This window comes from Herpailurus yagouaroundi, unplaced genomic scaffold (assembly GCF_014898765.1).
Source record: "Herpailurus yagouaroundi ecotype Mexico unplaced genomic scaffold, PumYag 77, whole genome shotgun sequence".
Lineage (NCBI taxonomy): Eukaryota > Metazoa > Chordata > Mammalia > Carnivora > Felidae > Herpailurus > Herpailurus yagouaroundi.
The window spans coordinates 5,595,485-5,609,601 of NW_024412388.1; the positions used below are offsets into that span (position 1 = coordinate 5,595,485).

Below are 14,117 nucleotides of genomic sequence, written 5' to 3' on the forward strand. Positions count from 1 at the left end.
GGAGCGCGAGCGGGGAGCGGCGGCCAGAGAGCGGCGCTGCGCCTGCGCGGTGTGCGGGCCCCTTACCCCCGCGGAGCCGCCGCTGCCCCACGGCGCCCTCCCGCGCATGTCCGTCCCGGCTGGCTCAGCGCCGCGGGCTCAGGGGCCCGGACACCGCGCAGGCGCCTCGCCGCTCTCTGGCCGCCGCTCCCCGCTCGCGCTCCCCGCTCGCACTCGGCCGCCGTCGGCGCGGCTGCCGACGCCGCATTATATAGCAAGTGGCGGGGCCGTGACGTCGACGCTCGGCGCCCCACCTCCCCCGCGCGGCCAATCGGGGCCGTGCGCCGCTTAAAGGGGCGATGCCGCGGCTCAGGCGCTGGCGCGGGGTCCACCGGCGTCGCGCGGCCCGGCGGCGCCGCCGCCTTTGTCTCCGAGGGGGAAGATTCTGGGCCTCGGAGGCCTCCGCGCCTTTGCTGTGCCCAATGAGAGCGGCAGCTGCCGAGCCTCCCCCGGAGTCCTGACATCGAACTTTTCTGTGAGGTGTGCGGGCAGCTCGGCCTCGTTCCGCCCAAACCGCAGGCGGCGCCGCGCCTCGAGCGGGGTTTCCCGTCGTTTCCTGCCCCGGGGAGGGTTTGGCGGGTGTTCCCCTGCCCGCGTGGCGGCTGCCGCGGGGTGACCGGGTGGCCGCAGACTCCCGGCCATGGTGAGTGGAGCCTCTGCGAGCAGGAGGCCCGCGCGCACCGTAGGCCTGCGGGCCGAGGCGTGGGAGGGACCGCAAGGGACGGTGTGGACAGAGTGGGGCAGCACGGGACATTAAGAGACGGTGTGGGGCGTCGAGGGACAGAGTCGCACACCGTGGGGCCGAGCGGCACAGCACGGGACAGGGTGGCCACCCTGGTGAGGGCCTTTCATGAGCCCTCCTAACGCGGGTCTGCCCGGCCACCTCTCCTCCGACCACATGTTTGAAAGTGAAGGCCAGGCCCTGGTGGCCGTTGACCCGTGGCTTCCAGGAGGAGCACCCCCAGCCCCAACCGGGCCTCGCCTTCCGTCTCCGATCTCGAGTTTACTTATTAGACCCACGCTGCTCTCCACATCTCCGGGCATCCGGGTAGCCGGCGATGCCCAAGGACAAAACACCAGCTAGCCTGCAGGAGGAGGCTTCTCCCCTGGAAGGTGATGCAACTTAGGCTTATAGTTTAACCGAAAAATAAATAATACAAATGATAACAAACCAAGAGTAACTAAAGTAAGAAAAAAAGCAAACAGACAGAAACCCTCCAGTTTTAACCGGAACAGTCCCCTGAATGGTACTCTCTCTTTAAGTAGAGGCCACAGACCTCCGGCTGACCTCCTTCGCCTTGGAGAGCCCCTTCTTGGTTTCAGCAGTTGTGCCCGAGAGTTCCACAGTTAGCACTACCTAATTGGGGGAGTTTAACACATAGAATGAGATTCTGACCTCATTATCAGGTTAATTATTAACTTACGCACTCCATGAAACGATTTGCCTTTTCTCCCCTGTTATTCACTTACATTCTTTTAAATCCGATTCAAAGGCCCAGTTTTGAATTCAAGGGCTTCACGCACACACACAAGTCCGAAGTATCCCTTTGCCCTCTCTCAGTTGCAAGACAAACCCATGTTTAGCAGAGAGCTCTCCTCTCCTTTCTGATGGGCTTTTTCTGGTCTACGGGGGCTCTGGGGTCATAGGTCCTGAGTCGGGTCAACCAACTTATGGTCTTATTGCCATTGATTTAGTTATTATTTTAGGATGATGGGAATCGGTTACAACTACTCTCTGGCTTTCTTCACCAAATTAGGCTCTTTGCTGTGCGGAAACTCCAGATCGTTCTCCCCCATTTTGGTGTCATTTATGTTGAAGACTTAGCCATATGCTGTTATCAGTGTATAAAAAGAACTAGCCTGAGAACTTGCCAGAGAACATCTTTTCAGGCCTCACAGTGCAGAGCGTTTACTGAATGGGGACCTAGATGAACTCAAGTTTCATCCGAAAGGAACCCTCGTTACGCTAATTCAAGCCACTACAATACAGTTGTAATTTGTGCTTTGGCCTTATTGGCATGCTTTTCCATTCCCCTATTCATTAACAGCAATCATTGCCAGAGCAACCATCAAACACACCCCTTCTTTAGAGAAAGAAGATCCACGGGATACTCGCTCTACGGTTGTCAACCGTATGGTGTCCCGTTTTGGGAAGCTGTCAAAAGTCGTAAAATCACGTGAGTATAATATATGATTAATCCATTCTTTTCTTCCGATCTATTTTATTTTTTGAAGTTTATTTATGTTGAGAGAGAGACAGAGACAGAAAGAAAGCACGGGGGGGGGGGTGGGGGGCAGAGAGAAGGAGAGGCAGAATCCCAAGCAGGCTCCACACCATCAGCCCAGAGCCCGATGTGGGGCTCGAACTCACGCACTGTGAGATCACGACCTGAGCTGAGATCAAGAATCAGACGCTGAACTGACAGAGCCACCTAGGCGCCCCTCTTCTAATCTGTGTCAAACGAGCAAAATAAACAGCTATGTCTCTTTGTTTGGGGGGAAAATCCAGTTATAGTTGATAGCTTACTGGATTTGGCTTCTAGTTATGTTCATGTAATATAGCTCTCTCGGCTGTGGCTGAGTTACATGAGGAGACTCCTACCCCACAAATCTTTTATCTAATAGTCTATTGGTGATCTTTTGTAATAATACTGTCCTGTCAATGATATTGTATTTAGGGAAGAGTTTAAAAGGAAGGTGCTGGGGCGCCTGGGTGGCGCAGTCGGTTAAGCGTCCGACTTCAGCTCAGGTCACGATCTCGCGGTCCGTGAGTTCGAGCCCCGCGTCGGGCTCTGGGCTGATGGCTCAGAGCCTGGAGCCTGTTTCCGATTCTGAGTCTCCCTCTCTCTCTGACCCTTTCCCGTTCATGCTCTGTCTCTCTCTGTCCCAAAAATAAATAAACGTTGAAAAAAAAAAACTTAAAAAAAAATAATAATAAATAAATAAATAAATAAATAAATAAATAAATAAAAAAGGAAGGTGCTAAGCAGCTTGCAATAATATTAGCATCTTGTGTTTATCAGGCGATCATTCACTGATTTTTAACAGATTAGAACACTAGACTAGAGGTTTAGGCGGAAAATATCCTCTTTGTACTGAACCTAACTTGTTTTAAATTGTCTCCAGGGAGAGAGAAGCTTAAAGTCAGACTTTTTTTTTTTTTTTCCATCTCTCACAGTCCATTTAATTTTGAAGCACTTCCCAAGGAATTTACATTAGCTGATTGTTTTTTAATATGAAAAAAACTAAACATAACATCTAAAATGTTAGACTTACACCACATTGACCCAGATTGTCCCTTTGCACTTGGCCATTTCTCAGTGTAAGAAGAAGCTGTCCTTGGAGTGAGAACAAGGGGACGTTCTGACTCAGAAACCGTAGAATCACAGATACTGCTTTTCTAAAGATTTTGTTCCTTTTTCTCTTGTCTAGCAATACCAATGCTGGACAGGGGCCTTTCAACCCATCCAAATTCACGTTTGAATGTTATTGATTCCTGCAGAAGATGCACATTTTGGTGTTTTTCTTCTTGATTATAGATGGTTTTGTCTTAACCGTAGAAACAGTCAAATGTTTTTTTTTTTAAATTTTTTTTTTCAACGTTTTATTTATTTTTGGGACAGAGAGAGACAGAGCATGAACGGGGGAGGGGCAGAGAGAGAGGGAGACACAGAATCGGAAACAGGCTCCAGGCTCTGAGCCATCAGCCCAGAGCCTGACGCGGGGCTCGAACTCCCGGACCGCGAGATCGTGACCTGGCTGAGTCGGACGCTTAACCGACTGCGCCACCCAGGCGCCCCTAAACAGTCAAATGTTTTAAAGTGAGACACTTTCTGGATTACCCTCTTAGTTCTAGAGCGTTTACTTTTGTCGATTCATGATATAAATGTGACCATGCACTTTCCCTCTTTTACTAATATATGGCTGAGTGTGCAGTAAAACATGACAATGGAAAAATTCCGTTTCTTATAGGTCATTTATTAGTATGCCACTTTATGGCTTGGAGACATCTGGGCACAGATATATATCCAATAAACTTTGTGGGTTACTATAAAACATCCATGCCGATAAGAGCCGAGATTCATTCACGAAGAGTCCCACAGCACAGTGGACGTCTCCTCTGAGCTTTCAACTGTAGCAGCCATTTGGAAAATTGCACGGGAAAAGATTTCTTTACAACGTCCATTTTTTTCCCTTCTCTAGTTAGGGATACTCCTCCCCCTTCTTAGATTTTACCCTAAAAGAAAAAAAAAAAAAAAGAAAAGTATATGTGGTATATACTGCAGATATGCAGACCATGAAGAATGAGCAGGCCTTTTTTTTTTAATGTTTATTTTTGGGGTGGTGGGGCAGAGAGAGAGAGAGAGAGAGGGAGGGAGTCTCAAGTAAGCTCTGCATGTCAGCGCAGAACCCCATGTGGGGCTCGAACTCAAGAACTGTGAGATCATGACCTGTGCTGAAATCAGGAGTCAGATGCTTATCTGACGGAGCCACCCAAGTGCCCCATGAACAGACTGGTTTTAACTGCTCATTTTCTTGTTTCAGTGTCAGGGCCATGGCTTAACTGCCTTCATAGCACGTATAGTTGTTTATATTTAAATTGAACCACTTTTCATTTACCCAATTCTCCCTTAACAAACATTTGATGTGATTGGTGATCATTGTATTTCTTGTTCTAGTCCATTTCTGGAACGTATGACTATCAGAAACTTTTCAGTGTCCCATACGTACGTTAATTGAATATGTGGATGTTTGCAAGACGATGCTTTTCGGGTTTCTTTTGAACACGAATCTGACTTTATCTTCAAATTTTAACATTTCGTTTTCCCCCCACGCAAATGCTGTATTTCCCATCAGCTGGCCAGTAGGGTGTGCTCTAGTCCCTTGCCAGATAAATAAATAAATTAATAAATAAATTGATTAAAAAGAAATTAAAAATATGAATGTCACCTCTTCACCAAGAGATTACAGAAATATACCTCACTCTTTCGTTGCCACCCACAGAGATGAAGTATTCTGCCCACAGACACAGTGAATCGTTCAGCAAACACAGTACCTGTGGGGAGCAAAACTATCGCATTGAAAAAAGAAACTTTGGAGAGGTGGACCCCTTAGGAGTTAGTTCTGAAACAACTTGCTATAATTTTACCAAATGGATCCCTTGGTCACAGATAGTTTCTTTTATTCCGTGTAAAATGAGAATAAAAAAATCTGGTGCAGTGGTGAAGAACGCAGACCCTGGGGTTTACATCCTGACTGTCTCACCAGTGACTCAAGTACTTACTTGGCCTTTTGTAAGATGATGATAATAGTGGTTCCTACTCTGCAGGGTTCCTGGCCAGATAAATGAGATCGTACTTGGGAAGTGCTTAGGAACGTGGTCTGGCCCCAGTCGGGGTTCAGTAACAGTAACTGTCCTTTTTTTTTTTTTTTTTTTTAAATCATTGCTATTCTCACTGTTATTGCTGTAAATTCGTTGAGGGATTTTCTGACACCTTTCTTTGCAAGATTCCCAAATTCTCTATCGCTTATTAGCATACATGATTTAATTTGTGCATCAGGAGCATAAACGATTGCTAAGATAAACTGTCTCACTTTTCCTGTAGTATTTCCACTTAAGAGGCTATAAAGCCTTAAGCCAAAGACGAGGGTCTGCCATAGGGAAATATCAAGCACCAGCAATCCTTGGGGAGATACCCGACGGATGGGAGACTCTCAGCATCTCTGAAGGGAAGATAACAAGCGGCCACAAATCTATGAGCACCTTCCTGTAAACTCATATTCATAAACACCCACAAGCATTTGTCCTTTTAAGAAATAGGTTTAGTTTGTACATAAAGTACCTGCAGAACTTTTAAATACAGGCAACATTACCATTTTCTCTGCAAGGCAAGGGCAAGGAGATATTACCCAGTGACTAGGTACAGTAGCATTGTAAGAAGTCAATGAATCCCAACACTTCTTGAGGCTCCGCCTTTATTCATTCATACATGTATTCATTAATCAATAAATATCTATTGAACTCCTACTATGTGCCAGTCCATACCAGGTTCGGGGTAGTGAGCAAGAGAAACATTCAGAGAGCGTTCAGCGGTGGGATTATAGACAAGCATATGGGAAACTTAATTTATATAAAGTGCAAAAAAGTCTTCATAAAAAGACTAGATTCTGTCTCCTTAAATCTTTGAGAATCAAAGACTCTTTGAACCAGTATTTTTTTTAAAGTTTATTTATTTTGAGAGAGAGAGAAAACAAGGGGGGAGGAGCAGAGAGAGAGGGAGGCAGAAATCTCAAGTGAGCACTGTGCTGACCGCAGAGAGCCCAATGTGGGGCTCAAACTCAGGAACCATGAGACCATAACCTGAGCTGAAGTTGGAGGCACTTAACCAACTGAGGCACCCAGGCGCCCCTGAGCCAGTATTTTCACTAGTGATACATTGAGGAAATAATCATAGAGAAAGCTTTCTGCTCAAAGTTGCTCAATGCAGTGTTGTTCATAATAGTGAAAACCTGGCCTGTTAGTAGGACAGTTGGCATGTAAAATATCGAATATCTATTCAGCTATTAAAATGATCCTTATGAAGATTTTGTAATTAGGAATAATAACTAATAATAGCTAACACTTTTATAGCATTTGCTAGGAACTGGGCTCTGTTCTAGGGCTTTACCTATAAGAGTTAATTAAACGTTCACACAATCCTGTGAAGTCCATGTTGTTACTATGCCTGGTTTATGAACAAGGTGAAGTAATACGCCCAAGGTTACAAAGCTGGTAACTGTGGGTTTAAACCGAGGCAGTTGCTCTCAACCACTGCAAATTCTTCCAATATAATGCTTGGTGTAAAAAGTAGAATGCGAAATTGAATATGTAGAATATCTATCCTCATGTTATCAGCACCTTTTTACTGTGCGAGACAGAAAAAAATCCAACTCAGGGGCTCCTGGGTGGCTCAGTCGGTTAAGCGTTAGACTTCGGCACAGGTCATGATCTCACGATTTGTGAGTTCAAGCCCCGCATTGGGCTGTGTGCTGACAGCTCAGAGCCTGGAGCCTGCTTCAGATTCTGTTTCCCTCTCTCTCTGCCCCTCCCCCACTCTCTCAGTCTCTCTCTCTCTCTCTCTCAAAAAGAAACATTGAAAAAATAAAGAAAGAAAAATCCAACTCAAATTCATTAAAATAAAAAGGAATTCACTGCTTCAGTTCTGGACAAGTCTTAGTGGCTGCATGCACTGCTTTATTTAGGTGCTCAAATAACATCACCCACGTCTGGGCTTTCCCTAACTTTTGGTTTTGTCCTATTTTGTAGTGACTTCATCTTGAGGTTCTTCGGTGGCATGATGGCTGCCTGCAGCTCTGAGGTAAGATGGCTGCCAGCAAACCCTGGGCCATTTAATTAAAAAAAAAAAAAAAAAAAAAAAAAAGCTTATTTAATGGTTTGAACAAAAACCAAAACCTGGGCCTGCTTCTCACTAGTTCAAATGGAGGGACAGGGAACGAATGCTCTGATTGGCCAAGCCTGGGTGCAAGGCCACCCTTGGAACTATGGGTAGAATTAGCTCCACCTGAAGCACATCAACTAAATGCAGAGAAGGGGTGGTGATCTCCTACAGTCAAATTGGACAATGGACTAGGAGAAAAGGGAAGTGGATGTTTTTGGTATACATCAAGTATCCACAACAATTTCATCTATAGGATATTCATCTATAGGATAAGCATTTGACCCCGTAACTTACACCTTGAAGCTTTCTGTTCTTTGACCTTGATGACACTACACTATCATACCTTTTTGGTGTCTCTTCTGAGTCCTCCTTAGTCTTCTAGTCTTCTTTTTCTAGGATGCTTAGCTGTAGGTATCCTCTGGAGCTATTTTTATCTGTTTCTAAGCCATCACATTCAATTCCTAAACTTTTATTATCACCTCTATATGAATTGTGCCCACATCTAATTATAGCCATATCTTCTTTCCTGACTTTTATTCCATGCTTTCAGTTTCTTACTAGTACTCCCCCACCCCCTTTGGATATTTGTTGCAGATTGGCTTCCTTGGGCAACAGGCTTTGGGATGAAGGATAATTTATTAGAGTATACTCTTGGAATCTATTGAAGGGAAGAGGAAGGAGCAGATTTGGGCAGAAAGAGAAGCTGAGCTGTGGTACAGATCCAAGATAGGCCTTAGCTGATCCTATGGAAAGATTTGGAGCTGGATTGGTCCTCTAGAGTTGTCCCAACTTAGGCAAGGGAGCTGGATCTTTATTCCTTCCACCCCCACTGGCCAGTCATTGGATGTGGGTTGCCCTTGGGAGGAAGAACAATATTGGGCAAAGCCATTTTATTTAGCTGAGACACTCTTTAAAGAGGGTTGACAGGTAAGGACTATTTTCTGGCAGCAATCATAGAAGTATGGGGTCTAATCCCAGAAGTAAGACTTCAGCCCTCCAGGGGGATCTGGGTAGCTCATCATCGTAGCTTCCATTTATTTTATTTATTCTCCCTGGCTGTTGGTCTACTCTCCCTCGCTCTATTCTGGTAATATTGTTGATATTTTACTTAGATATTTTGAGGCTATGTTATTAGGTGCATACAAGTTTACAGTTGTTAAACCTGTCTGGTAAATTGAACATTCTGTTAATGTATAATGAGCTTCTACTAGTAATAACTTTTGCTTTAAAGTTTGTTTTGTATGGTATTGCTATAGTCACACTGGATTTCATTTAGTTTGTATTTTGGTGAATCTTTTTCCAAAATGTTCTTTTTAATCTTTGAGTTTCCTTAAGTGTTAGCTGTGTCTTATAAAAAGCACAGAGGTTTTTTTTTTTTTTTTTTTAATTTGTCTTCTAAGTAGGGAGTTATTTCACTTGGATCTATTGTGATTACTGATATACTTACTGACAATTATAACTTATTTTTATCATGTAAGTTTGTACCTTCTGTTTGTCTCGCTATAAGAAGTTTCTCTTTTCTTCTTTCTTGCTTTTTGGGTAGTCATTACATTTTTTTTTTCATCCCATCCCTCAATTCAAAAATTAGGCTCTCTAGTTCTCTTTTTAAATGGCTATCTAGAAATTGCAAAATGCATACTTAACATAGTAAAGTCTAAAGCTAATATCTTTACCTTTCTGAAAAATACAAGGAATGATTAAGAACATGTTAACTCACATCACTGCCGTCCAATTTTTATTTTCTTATTTGGAATTCTAATCTCTCGTTCTTTAGCACCACTAATTGGAAGTTGTTATTATTATTACTATTATTTATATAGTCAATATAGTTGACCCTTGAAAAACACAGTTTTGAAAATATAAGCATGCAGGTTCATGGATTTTTTTGGATGAATACAGTACAGTACTATAAATGTATTTTCTCTTCCTTATGATTTTCTTAATAGCATTCTCTTTTCTGTAGCTTTCTTTATTGTAAGAATATAGTGGTGCCTGGGCAGCTCAGTCAGTTAAGCATCTGACTCTTGACTTGGGCTCAGGTCATGATCTCATGGTTGTGAGACGGAACCCCGCATCAAGCTCTGCACTGTCAGTGCTTGGGGTTCTCTCTCTCTCCCTCTCCTTCTGCCCCTCCCCGACTTGTGCTCCCTCTCTCAAAATAAATAAATAAACATTAAAAGAAAGAATACAGCATATAATGCCTATAACCTACAAGACATTTGTTAATCGACTATTTCCATTGTGGGTAAGGCTTCCAGTCAACAGCAGGCTATTAGTAGTTACAGATTATTACAAATGATTACATTTGTTTTACTCTTTTACATTATTTACATTTTTATTTGAACCACTTACAGATAAGTGGCAGACATGAGGCTATGGCATTAAATTTTTTTTTTCACGTTTATTTATTTTTGAGAGAAAGAGAGACAGAGTGTGAGTGGGGAAGGGGCAGAGACAGAGGGAGACATAGAATCCAAAGCAGGCTCCAGGCTCTGATCTATTAGCACTGAGCCCGACGCGGGGCTCGATCCCACGAACCTTGAGATCATGACCTGAGCCAAAGTTGGATACTTAACTGACTGAGCCACCCAGGTGCTCCAAAGCTATGACATTTTAAACAAAAGCCATCAATATTTTTAAAATAGACTTTATTTTTTTAGGGCAGTTTTAGATTTACAGGAAAATTGAGAAGGCAATCCAGAGTTCCCATATACTCAGCACCCAGTTTCTCCCCTGGTTAACATTACTTACAATTAATGAACCCATAGTGACACATTATAAATATTTTTAAAAATTTTTTAAATTTATTTTTGAGTCAGAGAAAAACAGAGCATGAATGGGGGAGGGTCAGAGAGAGGGAGACCCAGAATCTGAAGCAGGCTCCAGGCTCCAAGCTGTCAGCACAGAGCCCGACGCGGGACTTGAACTCACGGACTGTGAGATCATGACCTGAGCTGAGCTTAACCAACTGAGCCACCCAGGCGCCCCCCATAGTGACACATTATAATCAGCTGAACTCCATTGTTCATTTGGATTTCTTTAGTTTTTACATGATGCCTTCTTTTCTTTTCCAGGGGCCCATCCACAGCACCAGATAACATTTAGTTGTTATGTCTCTTTTAGGCTCCTCTTGGCTGTGACAATTTCATACTTTCCTTGTTTTTGATCATCTTGACAGTTCTGAGGAGGACTAGTCAGGTATTTTGTCACATGTCCCTCTACTGGAATTTATGTAATGTTTTTCTCGTGATGCTTTTGGTTTAAAAGAGGAAGATCATAGAAGCAAAGTGCCTTTTTTATCACATCATATCAAGGGTACGTGCTATTAACATGATTTGTCACTGTTGATGTTGACGTTGACCTGAGGAATACTGAGCTATTTAAGGCTTCTGTAAACATTATCAGTGGCTTTCAGGTCAGGTCAACTATTCTGAAAAAAATTTGGAAGTTCAATTATTTTTGAATCATCATGAGAATTGTACAATAGCCGGAAAATTCATTGCAATTCATGGAGCTGCCTATGTTGGTGGGAATTCCTAACTGTAACGTTAATTTTTTAAAAATATATTTTTAAAAATGTTTATTTCTTTTAAGAGAGAGAGAGCATGGGGGAAGGGCAGAGAGAGACAGAGAGAGAGAGAGAGAGAGAGAGAGAGAGAGAGAGAGAATCTCAAGCAGATTCTGTGTTGTGGGCGCAGAGCCCCATGCGGGGCTTGATCCTACAAACCATGAGATCGTGACCTGAACCAAAACAAAGAGTCAGATACTTAACTGACTGAGCCACCCAGGTGCCCCTATACTATAGGGTTAATTTTATACAGTGTGTTTTTGGTGATGCTATGAACTAGGAATTAATGTTAGAATGGAATGTCTTAACATCAATTCTTTTTTTTTTTTTTAATGTTTTTTTTGAGAGAGGGAGAGAGACAGAGCATGAGTGGGGAAGGGACAGAGAGAGAGAGAGAGAGAGAGAGAGAGGGAGACACAGAATCTGAAGCAGGCTCCAGGCTCCTAGCTGTCAGCACAGAGCCCGATGTAGGGCTCAAACCCACAGACCGCGAGATCATGACCTGAGCCAAAGCTGGACACTCAACTGACTGAGCCACCCAGGCGCCCCTTAAGATCAATTGTTTAAAACATTTAGCGTATTTGAACAGAGATTTTTGCATACATCCATTTGAAGCTAAGAGCATCTGTATCCATGTGTACCCCAGATGTAGCTTTTGATTTTCTAGAATTGTTTTGCAAAGGAACACATCTTATCTAAAAAATGATTTAGCTGTCTTGTTTCCACTATTCTTGTTTCCATTCACTGAATAAACCTTTTGGATGTGTGAGCAGTTACATTTCCCACATCCTACATTTGATCATTTCTAGGAGCCAATAAGAGAGTTCAGTGAAGTGAATTTGAATGATTTATTTGTACAGAAAGAATGAATTTCCTCTTAGCTGTACATCCGACACCCACACGATACCTCATCTCTGATGCTGGGAAGGAACATTTTCGGGAGAAATTTGATGCCCAATTAGTGTGTTTTAATTTGGTCAGTGGAATTTCCATCTGGCTCTGATGTGTATTCTGGAGGACAGACTAGCATGTAGTTATACAGCTTATTAGTTTGTGAGATGGGGTCATAGGTACAGAGGACATTTCACCGAAGCAGGATTTTATAGATTCTGAGTCCCCCCCTCTGTTTTTGTTAGCTACGGGATGCATGGGGACAGAGAAAGCACGTGATACTTATTTTGTGGTTAAACACCTTATTATCAACAGCTTAAAATAAGAAAGAACATCGCAAATATAGACTGCAGATAGAGGTCTTCTCTCCTGAAGAAACGAGACATTTACAGATACAATGATATCTCACAGATAGGTGCTTCCTTGCTGTAGAATTATTGGTCACAAAACTCGAGATAAATGTGTTTAGCAAACGTTACAAGTATGCTTTTAAAGTTTTATTGTTCCATATATGTAGAGGCAGGAGGAGGAGGAGGAAAAGGAGAGAGAGAGAGAGAGAGAGAGAGAGAGAGAGAGAATAAACATACTCATCTCTCACAACTTCCGTACGTTGGGAGTATGCACACGCTAATACTGAAAAGTCTAAGATAAAACATGCCTGTTTTAAAAGTGAAGTTTTCACTGCAGGGTTTGATTCCTGTTATGCTGAAAAAAAAACAGGAGATTCCAGATGTGAGGGATCCTGGCCAAAAACCTCTACTTTCTATTTTTTGCAATGTATCTTTTTAGTCCGTTTCAAGGAGACACATTCTCTGTTTTCTGGCCTTTGCTGTTCCATTTTTACACATGGGAGTACGATCTTAGCTGATGCTGTCCATGTCCCTTCTTCCTCTAAGAATTACACTCCCTTCCTGGGTCCTGTCAGCTCTACAGCTTTGTCACACTGTGGAGTAAGGTCCACGCTTGCTTGTCTCTTAATGTTGTCCCCGTCCTTTCTTTAGGCACCAAATTCGCACGTATTGTTTTGATTTTCTGTCTTTCACTCAAGTGTAGTAATAACAATCTCAAATGGTTGTGGGATGTCGGGTTTGAATGGGAAGGTCTCAGTGTGTTTCTGATGCCAGTTCTTAATTTCAGGTGATTAGCAGTTCATTATTTTTCGGAGAAAGAGGTGACTGTATCCATAAAACTGAAATCTTGACTTTTGCTCATGCACAATTCCAACTGTACTGAATCACGACTTCTAAGATACGAGCGAACAAAGCCCCAGGCAAAGAGGTTTACTGTGAAAACATTCAGTCCTTCCAGGAACAGGACCAGTAATTTCTCCATCTGTCTGTAGAGTCTGAACCTCAGGATGTCTGTGAACGTTTTATTGTGTTCCACTGTACCCTCGAGTCTGTTTCCCAGCCCTGGAAAATGCCCATGAGAAAGGGTTGTGCAACGCTAACTGTTAGTCACTTTATATTTCCTGAATATTCCCTATTTAATTCCCTGGTAGCTGGCAATAACATCTAGGATTTAAATTGCTGAAGGGAATTCGGGAAAACCCACATAAATGTCTAAGCTGGGGTTTGGCAGGCTCTGTGTTTTGGTGACATAACAATGCCATAACGAGAGATTTCATCTCCCAGAAGAGGCAAGAAATCCCTACCACCGCCAGACACCCACCGACACTCATCTGAGTCTGAGGATCATCGTTTGTTATAAATGGATTGGACATAGTTTTTCATCTGATTCCCGGGCTGCTGGAATAAAAATTTGGCCCTGGAGTCTAAATGCAACGAGATTTCTTTAGAAATGGGCACCTCGAAGGGTTAGGGGACTTTTTAGAAAGACAAAAGAAAATGTAGTACATTTTCTGTAAGAGTGGGCAACAGCTTCTCCCTGAAGAGCCCACCCCACTCCCTCCGGATGGAGTCTGAGCTCTGCGGAGGGACAGGCTGGGCCTGACCTAACCACCAAGCCAACCCCAGCAATCAGATGGGTGACGCTGTTCCCAGGCAGACTTTTCTCACACCCTAGAGGCTAATGGACGCGATTTTTAATTTAAGACAGCCTTTTACAAATTGAGGTATTATATTTACCCTTATCACTGCGAAAATGGTCTGACACGTCTTGAATTCAATTCCACCCTCCATGTTGTTTGATGCTTTATAAGTTTTGATTACTTCAAGGTA

At 43.2% G+C, this 14,117-nt stretch overlaps 1 protein-coding gene and 1 long non-coding RNA gene across 7 annotated transcripts in view; one reads left to right on the forward strand and one right to left on the reverse strand.

The window, feature by feature from the left end:
• Positions 1-231, reverse strand: part of ERRFI1 (ERBB receptor feedback inhibitor 1) — a 12,674-nt gene extending 12,443 nt beyond the window's left edge. Inside the window, exon 1 of the mRNA XM_040460235.1 lies at positions 67-231. The gene's annotated coding sequence lies outside the window, so the exon portion shown is untranslated. The remainder of the gene's footprint in view (positions 1-66) is intronic.
• Positions 232-526: 295 nt separating this feature from the next.
• Positions 527-14,117, forward strand: part of LOC121020266 (uncharacterized) — a 48,025-nt gene continuing 34,434 nt past the window's right edge. For 4 of the 6 annotated variants that reach the window (XR_005786047.1, XR_005786046.1, XR_005786042.1 and 1 more), the window contains exons 1-3: positions 527-2,216; positions 7,346-7,397; positions 10,602-10,676. This is a non-coding gene — a long non-coding RNA (uncharacterized LOC121020266). The remainder of the gene's footprint in view (positions 2,217-7,345; positions 7,398-10,601; positions 10,677-14,117) is intronic. The other 2 variants (XR_005786045.1, XR_005786044.1) reach the window with 1 other exon arrangement.